This window comes from Marmota marmota, unplaced genomic scaffold (assembly GCF_001458135.2).
Source record: "Marmota marmota marmota unplaced genomic scaffold, marMar, whole genome shotgun sequence".
NCBI classification, from domain to species: Eukaryota; Metazoa; Chordata; class Mammalia; order Rodentia; family Sciuridae; genus Marmota; species Marmota marmota.
In genome coordinates, this window is record NW_025999900.1 from 68,567,640 (window position 1) to 68,582,532 (window position 14,893).

General features: G+C 49.0%; 1 long non-coding RNA gene across 1 annotated transcript; it reads left to right on the plus strand.

Moving 5' to 3' along the window:
* Positions 1 to 15: 15 nt before the first annotated feature.
* Positions 16 to 11,474, plus strand: LOC125615386. Its single transcript, XR_007346052.1, has 2 exons — positions 16 to 398; positions 3,038 to 11,474. It is a non-coding gene; the product is annotated as an uncharacterized LOC125615386 (long non-coding RNA).
* The last annotated feature ends 3,419 nt before the right edge of the window (positions 11,475 to 14,893 follow it).

The following is a 14,893-nucleotide window of genomic DNA, read 5'->3' on the forward strand; positions in this document are numbered from 1 at the left end:
TAAGAGACAGGGGCCGGAACGGTAATCGCAGCCTGGGACAGGACCAGGAACTGTTGGCGGGGCCGGGCCGGGACTGGAGCACTGGGCGGAGATCCGGACCGCACCGGCGACGGTGGGGCGGGAGAAGCCGCCTTCTGAGACCAGGCCGACCCCGTCTACGTGAAGACTCTGCCAGGTGAAGACTCTTGCCTTGCGCTCTGCACCATCAGCCTCTTGTTATCTGTTCCCCCTAGGACTCCCCAATTTTTGACAGTGACAGTCTCCTTTCGGTGGTCCCGCCCAAAGTGGAATCTGAGCAAGAGGCACCCTACTACCTGCGCAGCCCTCAAACGTCTGCAGATGCTGCTCACAGTCTTCTGGACACCCAGGGATCTCTTAGAGGAAGCCTGAAAATAAATGTGAGACCACGTTTTTGAAAACTCCAAACCTTGATTGCAGGGCATGACCGGAGCTCAAACTGAATCAGAAAAACATCCATTACCAGATAGAAGTAACGTTGTAAAAATGTATATTCTTCACCAGTAAGTTTGATCCCAATAGAAATGTCAACAGGATTTTTCAAAAAACTTGATAAGCTGATCCTAAAGTCATCTGGAAGAGATAATCCTCAAGAATAGTGGGGGGGGCTGGGGATGTGGCTCAAGTGGTAGCGCGCTCGCCTGGCATGCGTGGGGCCCGGGTTCGATCCTCAGCACCACATACAAACAAAGATGTTGTGTCCACCAAAAACTGAAAAATAAATACTGAAATATTCTCTCTCTCTCTCTCTCTCTCTCTCTCTCTTTCAAAAAAAAAAAAAAAAAAGAATAGTGGGGGGGAAAAATCCAGAAAGAAGGAAGGCAGGTGGGGAGGGGGTAAAAAGCTCAAGCAGAATTCCCCTTCTGTATTTAAAAGCTACCTCAAAGGCAACATGGTATTTGTGGAGAGACAATTGGAGTAAATCTAAGAATCCTGAAACAAGCCTAAGTATACAGGAAATATAGGGCCCGCAAATCAGGAAAAGATAGGTTCTTCAATAGTGTTGGGATTTCCAAGTGGAAAAGGAACGGGTACACCAGGCACAGGCCAGTGGCGAATGCCTGTAATCCCAGCCATTAGGAGGCAAGGCAGCAGGATGGCAAGTTCAAAACCAGCCCCAGCAGCTTAGGGAGGCCTTGAGCAACTTAGTGAGACCCTGTCTCTAAACAAAAAGTAAAAAGGTCTAGGGATGTGTTTCAGTGGTTAAGTGCCCCTGGGTTTAATCTCTGGTATTAGAAAAGAAGAAGAAAGAAAAAGAAAGGAAAGGAAAGGGTAAATGGAATCTCGACCTTACTTTGTTTTAAAATGCAGTGTGAGTGACATTAAGGACTAATAGTAAAAACAAAATTGCAAAACTAACAAAATCAAATACAAGTGAATATTTCAGATTTCCAGTGGATAACTTTTCCCTCCTGAAGCTGCCAGTAAACCCAGAGCCTCATATATTCTAAGTACCTACTTCCACTAAACCCCAGCCCTGTAATTCAAACCATCTCTAGAAAGCTGATAAGTATTCAATACAAAGCAATTTTTTTCCAAATATTTTCCATCTGAAGTTGGTTGAACCCAAAGACTCGTGGACATGAAGGGCCATCTGTCCATTGTTTTACATGTTTTAAAGCCATATGCAGGCCAGGTACAGTGGCACCTGCCTGTAATCCCAGCTACTCAGGAAGCTGAGGAAAGAGAATTGTAAGTTCAAGGCCAGGCTCACCAACTTGGTTATCTGTTGGCAAATTAGTTATCTGTTGCTGCAAAACAAGTTACTCCAAAACTGAGCATCTTACAGCATCAGCATGGATCATCGTACACAATTACTGGAGTCAGAGGCCTGGAAGGTGCTTGACTGAGTGATTCTGACTTAGGGTCTGTGTCAGTCTGCTTTCTGTCACTATGGCAAATACCTGAGATAAATCAATTTGAAAGGAGGAAAGGGGCTGGAGTAGTGACTCAGTAGTAGAGCACTTGCCTGGTATGTGTGAGGCCCTGGGTTTGATCCTCAGCACCACATATAAATAAATATATAAAAATAAAAGGTCCATTAACTATATTTTTTTTTAAAAAAAGGAGGAAAAGGTTTATTTTGACTCACAGTTTCAGAGGTTTTAGTCCAGGGTTGGTTGGCTCGGTTGCTGTTGGTCCTGTGGCAAGACAGAACCCCATGGTAGGGAGCATGTAGTAGCGCAGAGCTGCTCACTCACAGCAGCCAGGGGGCAAAGAATGAGAAGAAGAGGTGGGTCCCAATTTCCCCTTCAAAGATATTCCCCCATGATCTAGTCTCCTCCCACTGAACCCCACCTCCTGAATTCCCTACCACCTCTGGTGGTGTCATAGCCAGTGACCAAACCTTCAGCACATGGGCTTGTGGAAGACACTCCAGATCCAAACTGTAGCAGGGTGTCTGGAGACTGTGGTCAATTTGTGGGCCAGGCCCCCGAGGATGTGTATGGAACTGCAGAGTCCCCTTTTAATCCCATGAACATGGCTACTGGTGGGAGACCTCCATTTCTTAAGGTGGGGCCCTCTGTATGGCTGCTTGAATATCTTCCCAACATGGCAGCTGGCCATCCCCAGAGTGAGTGATCTGCAGTACCTCCGTGACCTGCCATCCCTCACTTCCCCCACACCTGCACTCTGAAATCACTAGATCCAACCGAATCAAGGGTGCATAGTAAGCTGCACCTCCTGGAGAGAGGAGGGTTTGTGGAAGTAATTGAAAGCATCAGCACCCAATCACTGACAAATGCTTGATAGCCCTGGATGCTCCACAGAGGAGAATGCAGAGTCCTGGGAGATGAGGTCAGTGGGATGCTCCCCAGTCAGGGTGAGGGAGGGAGCCCTTGAAAGCATAACACTGCCTGCTACAGTGCAGAAGGAAGCTGGAGGAAGACTTGCCAAAAGCAAGGGGAACCAGGACAGAGGCCTGAAGGCAGAGCAGCTGGAGAGGAGGGACGGAGCTGGGCATGCCACTGCTCACCCTCTCACCCCCTTTCTGCCCTTTCTCTGAATGTCTTTGCAGGAGAAGCTTTATAAACATTTAGGACTGACTGACAGACCTGAACCCAGCATGAGGAGACAAAGGTGCCAACACTCCCAGGCCCCTACGTGGATACCCAACATGAGCAGTTTCTCTGTGCTCCTGAGCCTCTTCTCAGTACTACAGGAAGGACACTCACCGGCACCTCACAGAAGGGGAAGCCAGAAGGCTCAGTGATCATCACTCTGAGTGCAGGGTAGGGCTGGGTTTCTTCTTCACCAACCTGGATGGACACAGCAGAAGCAGGGTGGGCCAGGCTGGGGCTCAGGCACAGACCTTCCTCTAAGGGGATTCACAGAGCTGGAAAGGAACAGGGGTGTCAGAATGGAACAAGGGAACAGCTTTCTTCTAAGCTGAACATGAAACTCAAACCAGAGGTTCTTGGTTCAGGGCCTGCCAGCAGAGTTAGACCTGGAGGGAGCACCTGAGCCCCAGAACTGCCTGCTTCTGATGGCTTTTGGGAGTCATCATGCTCTTTACTTTCTAAAAGTCACATGTGTGTGTTGGTGAAAGCTCGGTCCTTGTCCCTGATATCAACCAATAATGGGGACACAGTATTGAGAAAAAGGAAGAAGAAAGTTTATTGCGTTGCCAGCAAAGGAGAAACACAGGGGACTCCTGTCCAAGAGGCTGTGATTCTGCCTGTCAGCAGGAGCAGGGGGCTGGGGTGGGGGTGATCATTTCACAGGCACATATTCTTATGGAAGTTAAACAGCACTGCCTCAGAATCAAAACTTTGGAACTTCTAGATAAAACGACTCTGATCTGAAATGGTGGATCTGATGCCAATATTGCCCATCAGCAGGAGCAGGGGATTTTTAAAGAGGCGACTCAAAGGCTACATTCCACTTGTTCTCTGTTGTAGTTGTGATTCACTTGTTCACTTGGGAGAGAGTCCTTTCTAAGACCTTCTGGTGCCATCCCCAAAGTCTGGATTACTTCCTTCCTGTGGTGGGTGTGTGCTCAGGAACAGATAAGCTCTGCCTAGGATGGGGAAGAGAGGTAATCCTATTTCCCCTGAGATTAGAGATGGGGAAAGATTAGGGAAGAGCAGGGAGAGAGGAAGAGAAAGAAACATGTGCATTTTAAAATAAGTTGAAGTGGTTAGGTTCAAAGTTGCAATGCTTAGGTTCAAAGCATAAAGTGGACCCTATTACATGTTGACATGTTGGGGTCTCCTAGAATCAGGGAGGAACCACCCCCAGGCTAGCTAAGTCCTAGAGACAACAGACCACTTGCCTGCAAGGTGCCTTGGATGTACAGACTAACCATTTGAGTCCATACCCACTGGACTCTTTCATCAGGCTCCTGCAGCCAGGACATGGCCCCTGCCCTAAATCATCCCAGGGCTAAGGCCCAGACACTGGGTGCCACCCAGAGCCCAGAGCCCTGAAATGCCCTTTCTTGGCCTCCGTGGTTGGCCTGCCCTGCCCTGCCTCACCTGGGCACCCATAGCAAGACTCTCACCCATACCTCCCCTTGCCCCTCTCTTTGCTAGCTGGCCTAGGGCTTCGCTACATGGCCATGCCCACCCAACAGGCTCCTCTAAAAATCATGAGCAAGAAACTTCTTGCCAGGCAGCTGTTTCTGCAGTTGTCACCAATCACACCTGACTCCAGTCAGCCTGGGTCACTTGATAATACTACAGGTCCTCATGTCCAAGGGGAACCAGGGCAGAACCCTGAAGGCAGGGCAGCCTTCCTGCCTGCTGCGGGGCCATGGGTAAGTCCTTTACTTTCTGCAAGTTTCCTTTCCTCCTCTGCACAACAAGGAAAGAAATACTGCGCAGCAAGGGGCAGTGCTATCTACTGGGTGGCTTGGGACACAAACCCCCATTCCTGTATCTACCCCTTCCCTGTTAGGTGAGACTTGGGCTCCAGTCCACTGTCCACTTTAGAAGTCAAGGACCAGAGTTCCCCTTTCTGAGTGTGCACAGCCTCATGCTTCCGTGTAGACAAGAGGCAGGAAAAAGATTCCTTTGGGCAGTGGGTCAGCTGCTCAGATGTCACCTTCCTGGCCAACAGCTCCCTGGACGAGAGAAGGACATCCTGAGCCTTTTTGACAGCTCCTTCTAGGCTGAAACTCCAATGAAAAGTCCCTGAACTTGGGGCATCAGGAACGTTCTGAGACACAGGCAGTCTTGTTCTGGGGGAGTATGTGAGCTCCTGCTTTTTTGGGACAGAGCCTTTCTCTGGTTCCAATAGCTTGAGAAAATCACCTCCTCATCTGACCATTAAACATTCACCTGGGGGTGCATCCAGGTGGGCAAGGGAGCCAAAGGTTGGCCATTACAAGCTAGCAAGGGAAGAATTATCATGTGTAAAAGAAAAGGAAAGAAGGGAAGCCGGGAGGAGGACAAATCAATATGTATCAGGGCCTCAGGTGTTGCCCTGTCCCCTAGCCCCAAGGGCCCACCAGCCATCGCACAAGGCTCTGGAAGACTTGAGTGGGCACCCACAGAAGCACCTGGTTCCTGTACAGGACGACCTCAGGCAGGGTCCCTGGGGCTAAGGACCAAGGTCCTCTGGACCTCCTCACAGAACATGTGGCCGCAGGTGTCTCTGTGCCTCAGATGACCCCAGTGAGTCAGGGGAAGACACAGGCCAGTCAGGAAGGGCAGGAGAGCAGGCAGCGCAGCAGGGATGAGCTGAGCATGGCTCCTCCTGCCAAGGCTGAGGGATCCAACCAGCCCCCTCCCTGCTGCCTTCCATCTTGTAATGTCAGGCTCCCCTCACCCCCTCCATAAAGGTAGTGGGAGTGCCTGGCTTACCTGCTTACCTGGGCTGGCAGAGAGAGCAAGCAGGTGCTTGTTCTCACTCTGCCTTGGCACATCCTTTCCCTCTGCCAGGCACCTGCTTCCCAGCACTTCCAGGAGAGGGAAAGCACAGCCTGGAGCTGGGGCCCTGCATGCCAGCAAGAAGGCCTCCTGAGGGTCCGGGCCGGGGCTCAGCAGTAGTGCACTTGCATGGCATGTGTGAGGCACTGGGTTTGATTCTTAGCACCGCAAATAAATAAAGGTCTATCAACAACTAAAAAAATATTTTTTAAAAAAGAAGGCCTCCAGGGGCTGGGTTTGTGGCTCAGTGGTAGAGTGCTTGCCTAGCATGTGCAAGGCCCTGGGTTTGATCCAAAAAAATAAAATAAAATAAAAAAGAAGGCCTCTTGACACTCTGCTATGGGAAAATGTCAAGCATACAGCAGAGTTGAAGGCGTGGCACTGTGAGCCTCTCCGAAGGCACATATTCTGCAGGGAGCACTCATCCCATTGCTCTTACCCACTCCTCTCCTCTCTCCATCCCTCTATCCGCCATCAGCCTCTGACTGCTGTCCTCAGGCATCCCCCGGGACACGACTAGGTGGCTCGAACAAAAATTTATTCTGTCATGGTCTGTAGGCTGGAGCCTGGGGTCAAAGGTGTGGGCAGGGCTGGTCACCCTGAGGCCTCTCTCCTTGGGTTACAGACAGCCACCTTCTCCCTGTCCTCCCATGGGCCTCCTTGTGTGTGTCCTGGTCCTGTTTTCTCATAAGGACATTCATCATAGTGGCCTCGTTTTACATTATGCATCTATTTATTTTTGGTACCAGGGATTGAACCCAAGAGCACTTAACAACTGAGCCACATCCCCAGCCCTTATTTTATTTAGAGACAGGATCTCACTGAGTTTCTTAGCACCTTGCCAGTGCTGAGGCTGGCTTTGAACTTGCAATCTTCCTGCCTCAGCTTCCCAAGCCACTAGGAGTACAGGTATGCACAACTACACCTGGCCTTATTTTTTTTTTTTTTTTATTTTGAGACAGGGTCTTGCTAAATTGCTTAGGTTCTCAACTAAGTTGTCCAAGCTGGCCTTAAACTGATTCTCCTGCCTCAGCCTCCTGAATTGCTGAAATGCAGGTGGGTGCCTCCATGCCTGGCTTAATCATCTGTTAAAAGCTCTATCTCCAAATGCAGGCACATTATGAGGTCCTCGGCATTGGGATTTCAATGTAAGTTTTGGGGGGACCAATTAAGCCTGTAATGTAGTCAAATGCTCATATTTTCTAAGTACTGCTCAATGAGCTTGACAAAAGCACACAGTATTTCAAGACTCCACTGGGAGTCAGTAGAATAGCTGAACCTATTTTTGCAAACTTCCAGCCTATTGTGAAATTTAAAGTTGGGTACACACATGTGACCTCCCACTCAATAGGGGAAGGCATCCACATTGGTCACCTGTGACTGGGGTGAGCTTTCTTCCTGCTTGAGAGAACCTGAGCCCTCCTTGAGGCTCTCCCAGAGCGTGCTCCTTCCCTCCTGCCAGGCAGCTCTCCCTGCATAGCTGTCCCTCTATGTGCCCCCAGTTCATTTCCTCCCACTGCAATTAAAGTTGCCCCTTAGCAAATGTGCACGGGTGGCCCTTAGCTTCCAGGGCCTGGGAAACATCCACACGGGAGTCAGTGTCCTCTGCAGTGGTGTCCCCTCTTTCCCCTGAGGGGCTCTGTTTCCAAACCTGAGCAGTGTTTTGGCTGTTATTGTTGGTGTTTGTGGTGCAGGGGATTGAACTCAGAAGTACTCAGTGCTCTACCACTGAGCTACATCCCCAGTCCTTTCTTATCTTTTTTCTTTTCTTTCTTTTTTTTTTTTTGAGACAGGGCCTTGCTAAGTTGTCCAGGCTGGCCTGGAACTTGTGATCCTCCTGTCTCAGTCTCCTGAGTTGCTAGAATTAGAGGCATGCACCACTGCACCCTTCCTCCTCTCTCGTCCCCTTCGCCAGCCCATGAGGTCACCAAGTTTTGCCAAATCTTCCTTCCCTGCCCTCCCCTGTCCTTCCTCTCTATTGCATGCTGGCTGGGCCCACTCCAGGACAAGGGAGGGTTGGCCCTTCCTGCAGGTTTTCTCTCCCTCACAAAAATGTTCTTTTAAAGAATGTCCTCAAAAACCTGAGTCCTAGGCTGGGGATATAGCTCAGTTGGTAGAGTGCTTGCCTTGCACACATAAGGCCCTGGGTTCCATCCCCAGTACACTGCACACACACATACAAACAAACAAAAAAACCCAGAGTCCTTCCCACTTCTTTTTGCTTGCTCCAGATGAGACTTTGGTAGTTAAGGCCCCTCTCCATCTGGCCTGTTGTGATCTGAGGGTCAGGGACTTCCAGAATCCATGTTGGACCCTGATCCCTGGTATGATGGTATTAGGAGATGGAGCCTTTGGGGAAGTGATGGAGCTGTCCTAGTGAGTGGGTTAGCTTCCTTGGGAAGGAGGCTGCAGGGAGCTACCTTGCCCTTTCCAACACAAGGACACAGCAAGAGGTGCCACCTGTGAAGTAGAGAAACCCTAAATCTGGGGCACCTTGATCATGGACTTCCTGGCCTCCAGAACTGTAAGAAAAAAATTCCATAATTTATAAATTATCCAGGCTAAGGTTTTTGTTACAAGAGCAGTAATGGACTAAGAAATGGCCTGACTTTCTTTGATTCAAAAAATAATGTTACTCTCAGATTGCTAGAATCATTTTTGCTAGTTGTAAATCTATATAAAAATTAAGAAAAACCATAAATTATTCCCACACTTACTCTAGTGGCAATGAGTTGAACATGGTTTATACATGTTGTCAGTGGTATTGTGACTTGTGAATTACCTATGAATATCATTGGTTGGTTTCTGTACAGTGTTAGGGCCTTAGAATTTCCTGATATTTAACCTATGTTCTCAGTTATTGTGACATTGTTTCCACTGTGGGAGATACAGAGAAGCATTAGAGTCTGAACACAGGGTCCCCTCTTAATGTTAGGGTCCAGGATGACCACTGTGGACGGCCTATCAGGACTGCTTGTCGGTTCTCCTTCTCACACTGCTCCTATCTCCTTATGTTTCACATAGTGACATACCCTTGGTCTCCCTTGTTTTCAGTGCTTCATGAGCATTCCCTTTGCTGGCTACTTCATATCCCCAGGAGGAGGACATGACCTGACTGCTATTGTCACTTCTCCATCATCAGACATTCCTTTACCCAAGTTTTGCCATTTGAGCTGACACCTGTTCATGTGCTCCTGTGGCAGGATGCCAATGACCACTGCCAAGCCACTGCAAGGTCTGCTCCAGGTCTCCTCACCCCAGGTGCAGGGCAAGAGAGCCAGACCAGAACCTCTCCTACTTGGAGAGGGACTTGAGGTCACAAACTGAAAACTCACTGGGAAGCAAGATGGTAGCAGGCCCTGTTAGGACCTGTCTGTACTAAGGAGATAGGTGAAACCCTGATCTTGTTTACACTTACAGTTCCCCATCGTCATGACAACAGAGAAAACCGTCTCATTTACTGTTTGGTGAATCTTCTGCCACTCCTCTAAGTGTTTCCCACTGGGGTTTTTTAATGGTTTCCAGATTTGTATAATTCCCCTTGCTATTAAGATTGTCACCTAGCTAAACAGTATTTCTACAGAGCTGGTCCTTGGTTAAAGGGGGAGGGCTGAGGCCTGCCTTTGTTCATTTCCTTTCTCCAGGCTTGGGCAAAGGCCCAGCCAGAGGGTGCCCAGCATTCCCTTTGGCCACAGTCAATCCTGATGTGCAACCACAGAGCATGCATTATTTTCCCTGCACAATTAGTACATTTCATTATAGAAGAAAACATGAAAGATAAGAAGAATGAAATAACTAAATTCCTACCGCACAGAGAGAATTTTTTTTTTTTTCAATTTGGGTTAATTCCTGTGCTGTGGATATTTATGAAAATAGGTATTTGACCTGCATAATCACTTACATGTAAACAATATTTTGTACATGCATGCATTTACACAGCCATTCTGTTTTCAACAAATAGAGTCATGTCATGCCTGCAGTTTTCGGCAAGTTTTTAACTTTATTTCTTGGGGGGCCTTGCACATACTGGGCAAGAGCTCTACTGAGCGACATCTTTAGCCCTTAATATTTTATTCTGAAACGGGTCTTGCTAAGTTGCCCAGGCTGACCTTGAATTTGCAATCTTCCTACCACAGCCTCCCCAACAGCTGGGATGACAGGCGTGCATCACCACAGCCTGTTGCACTTACTGTGTCAGTAACTGTAGAATGTTTTATCAGGTTCCATCATGGCTGACCTAACTATGCTCCACTTCAAATCCCTGGAGTTGATTTCAAGCTTCCACTCTGAGGGGCAGGACTGGTCTGAATGTAGGAATCACCCACACGTGTTGCCACAGGGCAGGGAACCTGAGAAATCCCAGGCCACCCCCCACAGTGCACCAACACTGTGTTCCAGCAGGGAATCTGACAGGGGAAATGGGTCTCCAGTGGGACTGACTTCTACCGTGATTCCCCTCCGGTTGGCCATGTCCTGCCTGTCTCTGAGTACAGGTCTTTGGGGGTGGCATTTTCTGCGTTTGTAGGGGCCGGATGCATCACTGGCAGAAATGCTGGCCGGTGAAATGTGCTGGGAAGATTTTCCCCCAACTTGCTTTTTAACCTTGCCAATGGTGGAGTTTTCACTGCAGACATGTTTGACATCGTCAAGTGGACAACTCGTGGGTCAGCAACCAGAGATTTCTCTCAACATGTCTATTCCCATTTCCCACACAGCGAAAGGCAGCCTCCTCCTACTTGACACCTTTTGTATTCACTAGTCACACATCTGGGTTTCATGCTGTGGTTTTGTGCAAATCAGCTTTTAGAAGAATCTGTGCCTCCCCAGAGGCTCACAGGCCTCCCTCTGTCCATACCTCCATGCTTGTCCACACTGTTCACACTTCTCAGACACCTGGAAAGACACCTCATGGCTTCAGTTGTTCTGTGAGACACTTACACATCTGCAGGGACAATGCCCCCTCTTCCTCCAAAGTGTGCCAGCAGCACTGATGGTGACACGACATTCATGACAATGGAGGGGCCTTGGGAGCACCTGCAAGCACCAGCTCAGGTGCTTCCGACCTGACTTGGGAGCCATGAGGTGGGCAGGTGGGCAGGCAGTGGCACTGCCTGAATGGTGAGAAGACACAGGCCTTCCCAGGTGAACGCTAGCATGGCTCCAGAGCCCCCTGCATTGTCTCGTTGAACCTCATAAGTTGCTGGGGGTGCTGGGCACTCCCTCGGTCTCCCCACAGAGAGCGTGGTGTTACCAGCCATGCATTTGAATTTGCTTCGTGACCCATCACAGGTCCTTGCAGATGCTGGTGAAAGTAGGGAAAGATGGTCTCCCTTCTGGGGGATCCTGTGCCCCACCCCTCATTGGGAGTTCTGTGCCCAGGGAAGATGAAAGGATGGACATTGGGCCTACTCACTATCTCTGAGATACGGACTGAATGTGTCCCCCGAATTCATACTGAAATCCTACCCCTCATGGTGGTGATAGGAGGCGGAGCCATTGGGAATCCCTCATTACTGGAATTAGTGTCCAGACACTTCATCTGACGGAACTTTGATCTTGAACTTCCAGGACTGGGGTGTGGTAGACAGCTCATCTAGCATGCATGGGGCTCTGGGTTCCATCCTCAGCACCAAGGTGATAATAGTGAACCATGGTCTTGGACATGCCACCTCCAGAACTGAAACACATGATACTGTTGTGTGTCAGCCGCTGGCTGTGGCACTTGGTTATGGCAGCATGGACTCACGACTGCCAGGCTAGGTGTCTTGCTGTCTTGTTTGTGGTTTGGGAGGGACCCTTCCCCGCCTTGTGACAGACAGCATCCTTAACTGACTAGCTTCAGCACTTTGCCAGGTCACCTCTTGCGTTTTTCTCAGGTTACTACCGGGTTCTATTCACAAAGGCAAGGTGACCTCCGCCCCATCACTCTCACCGGTGTCTTAAGGGTTAGCTGACCATTTTAAGGGGATGCACTCATGTTTTACCACATGCCTGATGTTGGTCTAAAAACCCAAAGAGGGAGGTCTGGGTAAGCCCATTACAGTGAATCCATATTATAGGATACCAAAAGGCCATGTCAACTACACTCCAGAAAAAGTTTGAGGTTTGGCAGAATGTTGAGAGCCACAGCCGAGTCAGAATGGCCCCTGGCACTTTGCCAGAAGTAATGGTTGAGAGGCGAGCCATTAAGATGATGCTGGATTGATTCAATTGTATATTAGACCTTTACTGTCTGGTAATAGGATGGCTCTTGCGTCGGGCGCCCGGCTACTTTGGAGTTCCCCTTGAGTTCTCCCGGTTTCCGAGAGTGAGTGCGCACGCAGCCCGGGGGAGGGAGTTCCGGTTGGTGTGTGGTGTGTTCCTGGAGGAGCCGCGTGGGTGGCGTTCGGGAGAGTTCCCAGGGAGTGTGCTGGTGGAGTTCGGAAATAAAGTTTGTTCCTGCTTGAGTGGCTCGTGATTTGTGCCCAGCCAGACTGCGGCAGCAGAATGCTCATATATTGATGGAAACAACATAGTATGTGCACCTCAATCCAGATTTCAAAACAAAAACAAAAGTCCTCATGTCACCCTTGGGCCTCTCCCTTCCCCACCCTTCCTCCAACACCTGATCTCTGCAGAGATCTCACGCAGCCTTCCTGCCTGGGAGAGTTTGTCCTCCTGACCCAGGCTCTCCAGATTGGTGTCTTGGCCCAGGGGCTCCTGGACCAGGAGGACACTGAGGGACACTCTGCCCTGCAGAGCCTGGGGCCTTGCAGGTGTGTTCCTCCTGGCCTCACCCTTGTCCACCCTGCCTGGAGCACCACACCTGCCAGCACCCTGCCTGCACTTGAGGTGCCCGTCTTTGTCTCTCAGGAGAATGCTCCAGGAGGGGAAGCACTGTCTAGTTTTTCTTTCCTTCATCCCCAGGGCTTAAAAATGGCTTTATAATCATTTGCTAGGTGAACAAATGTTTGCCCCTTTCAATACAACAAGTCTGCAAGGGTCATCTGGGTTGTTTTCAAGGGGCAACTCCTGTAGGAATTTCTGGTTTCTATAGCAGTTAGCATCAGTGGTCTAGGGCCTGCTCCATGCTGGCCACTTAATAGGGCAACCATGGGGAAGAGCCCAGACACTGTCTTTTGCCCACGAAGTTCAGGCTACGTTGGGGGGTGGTGTAGCAGGTGTGAAATCAGGCTGCAGTCATATGGCAGGTATCTGTGAGCTGCCACCCTCCCAGTGGTGCCCCAAAGGCAACCTTCCAACCACAGGCAGCTCTTGTACCGAATGCCATGATCCTGCTCCTCTCACAGGCCATGGCCTGCAATGATGGGTCTGCTGCTCAGCCTTCCTGCCTGTGGCCTGTCCCTATGCAGTTGCTGTCCCAGGAGGCCGCCAGGGTGTCTTTACCTGAAAGAGGAGTGCATGTCCAGCCACTCTGTGTGACTTCTGTGCCCTTAGTGAGAGAAGCTTCCATTCTTGCCTCAGGGATAGTGGCTCAGTCATTCCATGGGCTTCACCCATGGCACAGGACATGACAGAAGCCACATCCCGGAGTTTCGGCAGCTCTCACTGGAGCTGCCCCCAAAGAAACAGCAGAGTAATATGCTTTCTTTAACTCCTTCGGTTCCAGACCAAGGAGTGGGATAGCTGGGTCAAATGGTGGTTCCATTCCACGTTTTCTAAGGATCTCCATACTGCTTTCCAGATTGGCTGCACCATTTTGCAGTCCCACGAGCAATGTGTGAGTGAATTTTTTCCCCACATCCTCGCCAACACTTATTGTTGTTTGTATTCTTGATAACAGCCATTCTGACTGGAGTGAGATGAAATCTTAGAGTAGTTTTGATTTTCATTTATCTAATTACTAGAGACGTTGAACATTTTTTCATATATTTGTTGGTCATTTGTATTTCTTCTTCTGAGAAGTGTCTGTTCAGTTCCTTAGCCTTTTTATTGGTTGGGTTGTTTGTTTGTTTGTTTGTTTTTGATGTTAAATTTTTTGAGTTCTTTATATATCCTGGAGATTAGTGCTCTATCTGATGTGTGTGGTAAAAATTTCCTCCCGGGCTGGGGATGTGGCTCAAGCGGTAGCACACTCACCTGGCATGCGCAGGGTGCTGGGTTCGATCCTCTGCACCAAATAAAAATAACATAAAGATGTTGTGTCCACCAAAAACTAAAAAATAAATATTAAAAAATTCCCCCCTCTCTCTTTAAAAAAAAAATTTCCTCCCATTCTGTAGGCTCTCTCTTCACCAAAGACAGCATACTACAGTCACACAGCCATATCAATGTTTATAACAGCACAATTCACAATAGCTAAACTGTGAAACCAACATAGATGTCCTTCAGTGGATGAATGGATAAGAAACTGTGGTATATATACACTATGGAATATTACTCAATATTAAAAGAGAATAAACTCATGGCATTTGCAGGTATATAGATGGAGTTGGAGAATATCATGCTAAGTGAAGTAAGCCAGTCCCTCCCCCCCGAAAGGCTGAATGTCTTCTCTGATATGTGGATGCTGATCCATAATGGGGGTGGGGGCATGGGAGGAATGGAGGAACTTTGGATAGGGCAAAGGGGAGGGAAGGGAAGGGAGGGAGCATGGGGGTAGGAAAGATGGTGGACTGAGACAGACATCATTACCCTAGATACATGTATGACTGCACATATGGTGTGACACTACATTGTGTACAACCAGAGAAATGAAAAATTGTGCTCCATTTGTGTACTATAAATCAAAATGCATTCTGCTGTCATGTATAACGAATTCGAACAAAGAAAAGAAAGAAACAGCAGAGAAGTGCATGGGCCTTCCCACAGGAGGGCAGCAGAAGTCCCAGGGTCAGCAATTGTCCTCTCACTATGCTGTGCTCCTGCCACCCTTAGAAGTACCATGAGGTTCCTGTGGTTTCTGTGCTTCAAAGGGAACCCCTTTCAGTCAGGGACCACCTCTGCCCCATGCTGCATGTCCCACGCCTTAAACTGATTTGATAAATGAGTTTCCAAGGAGC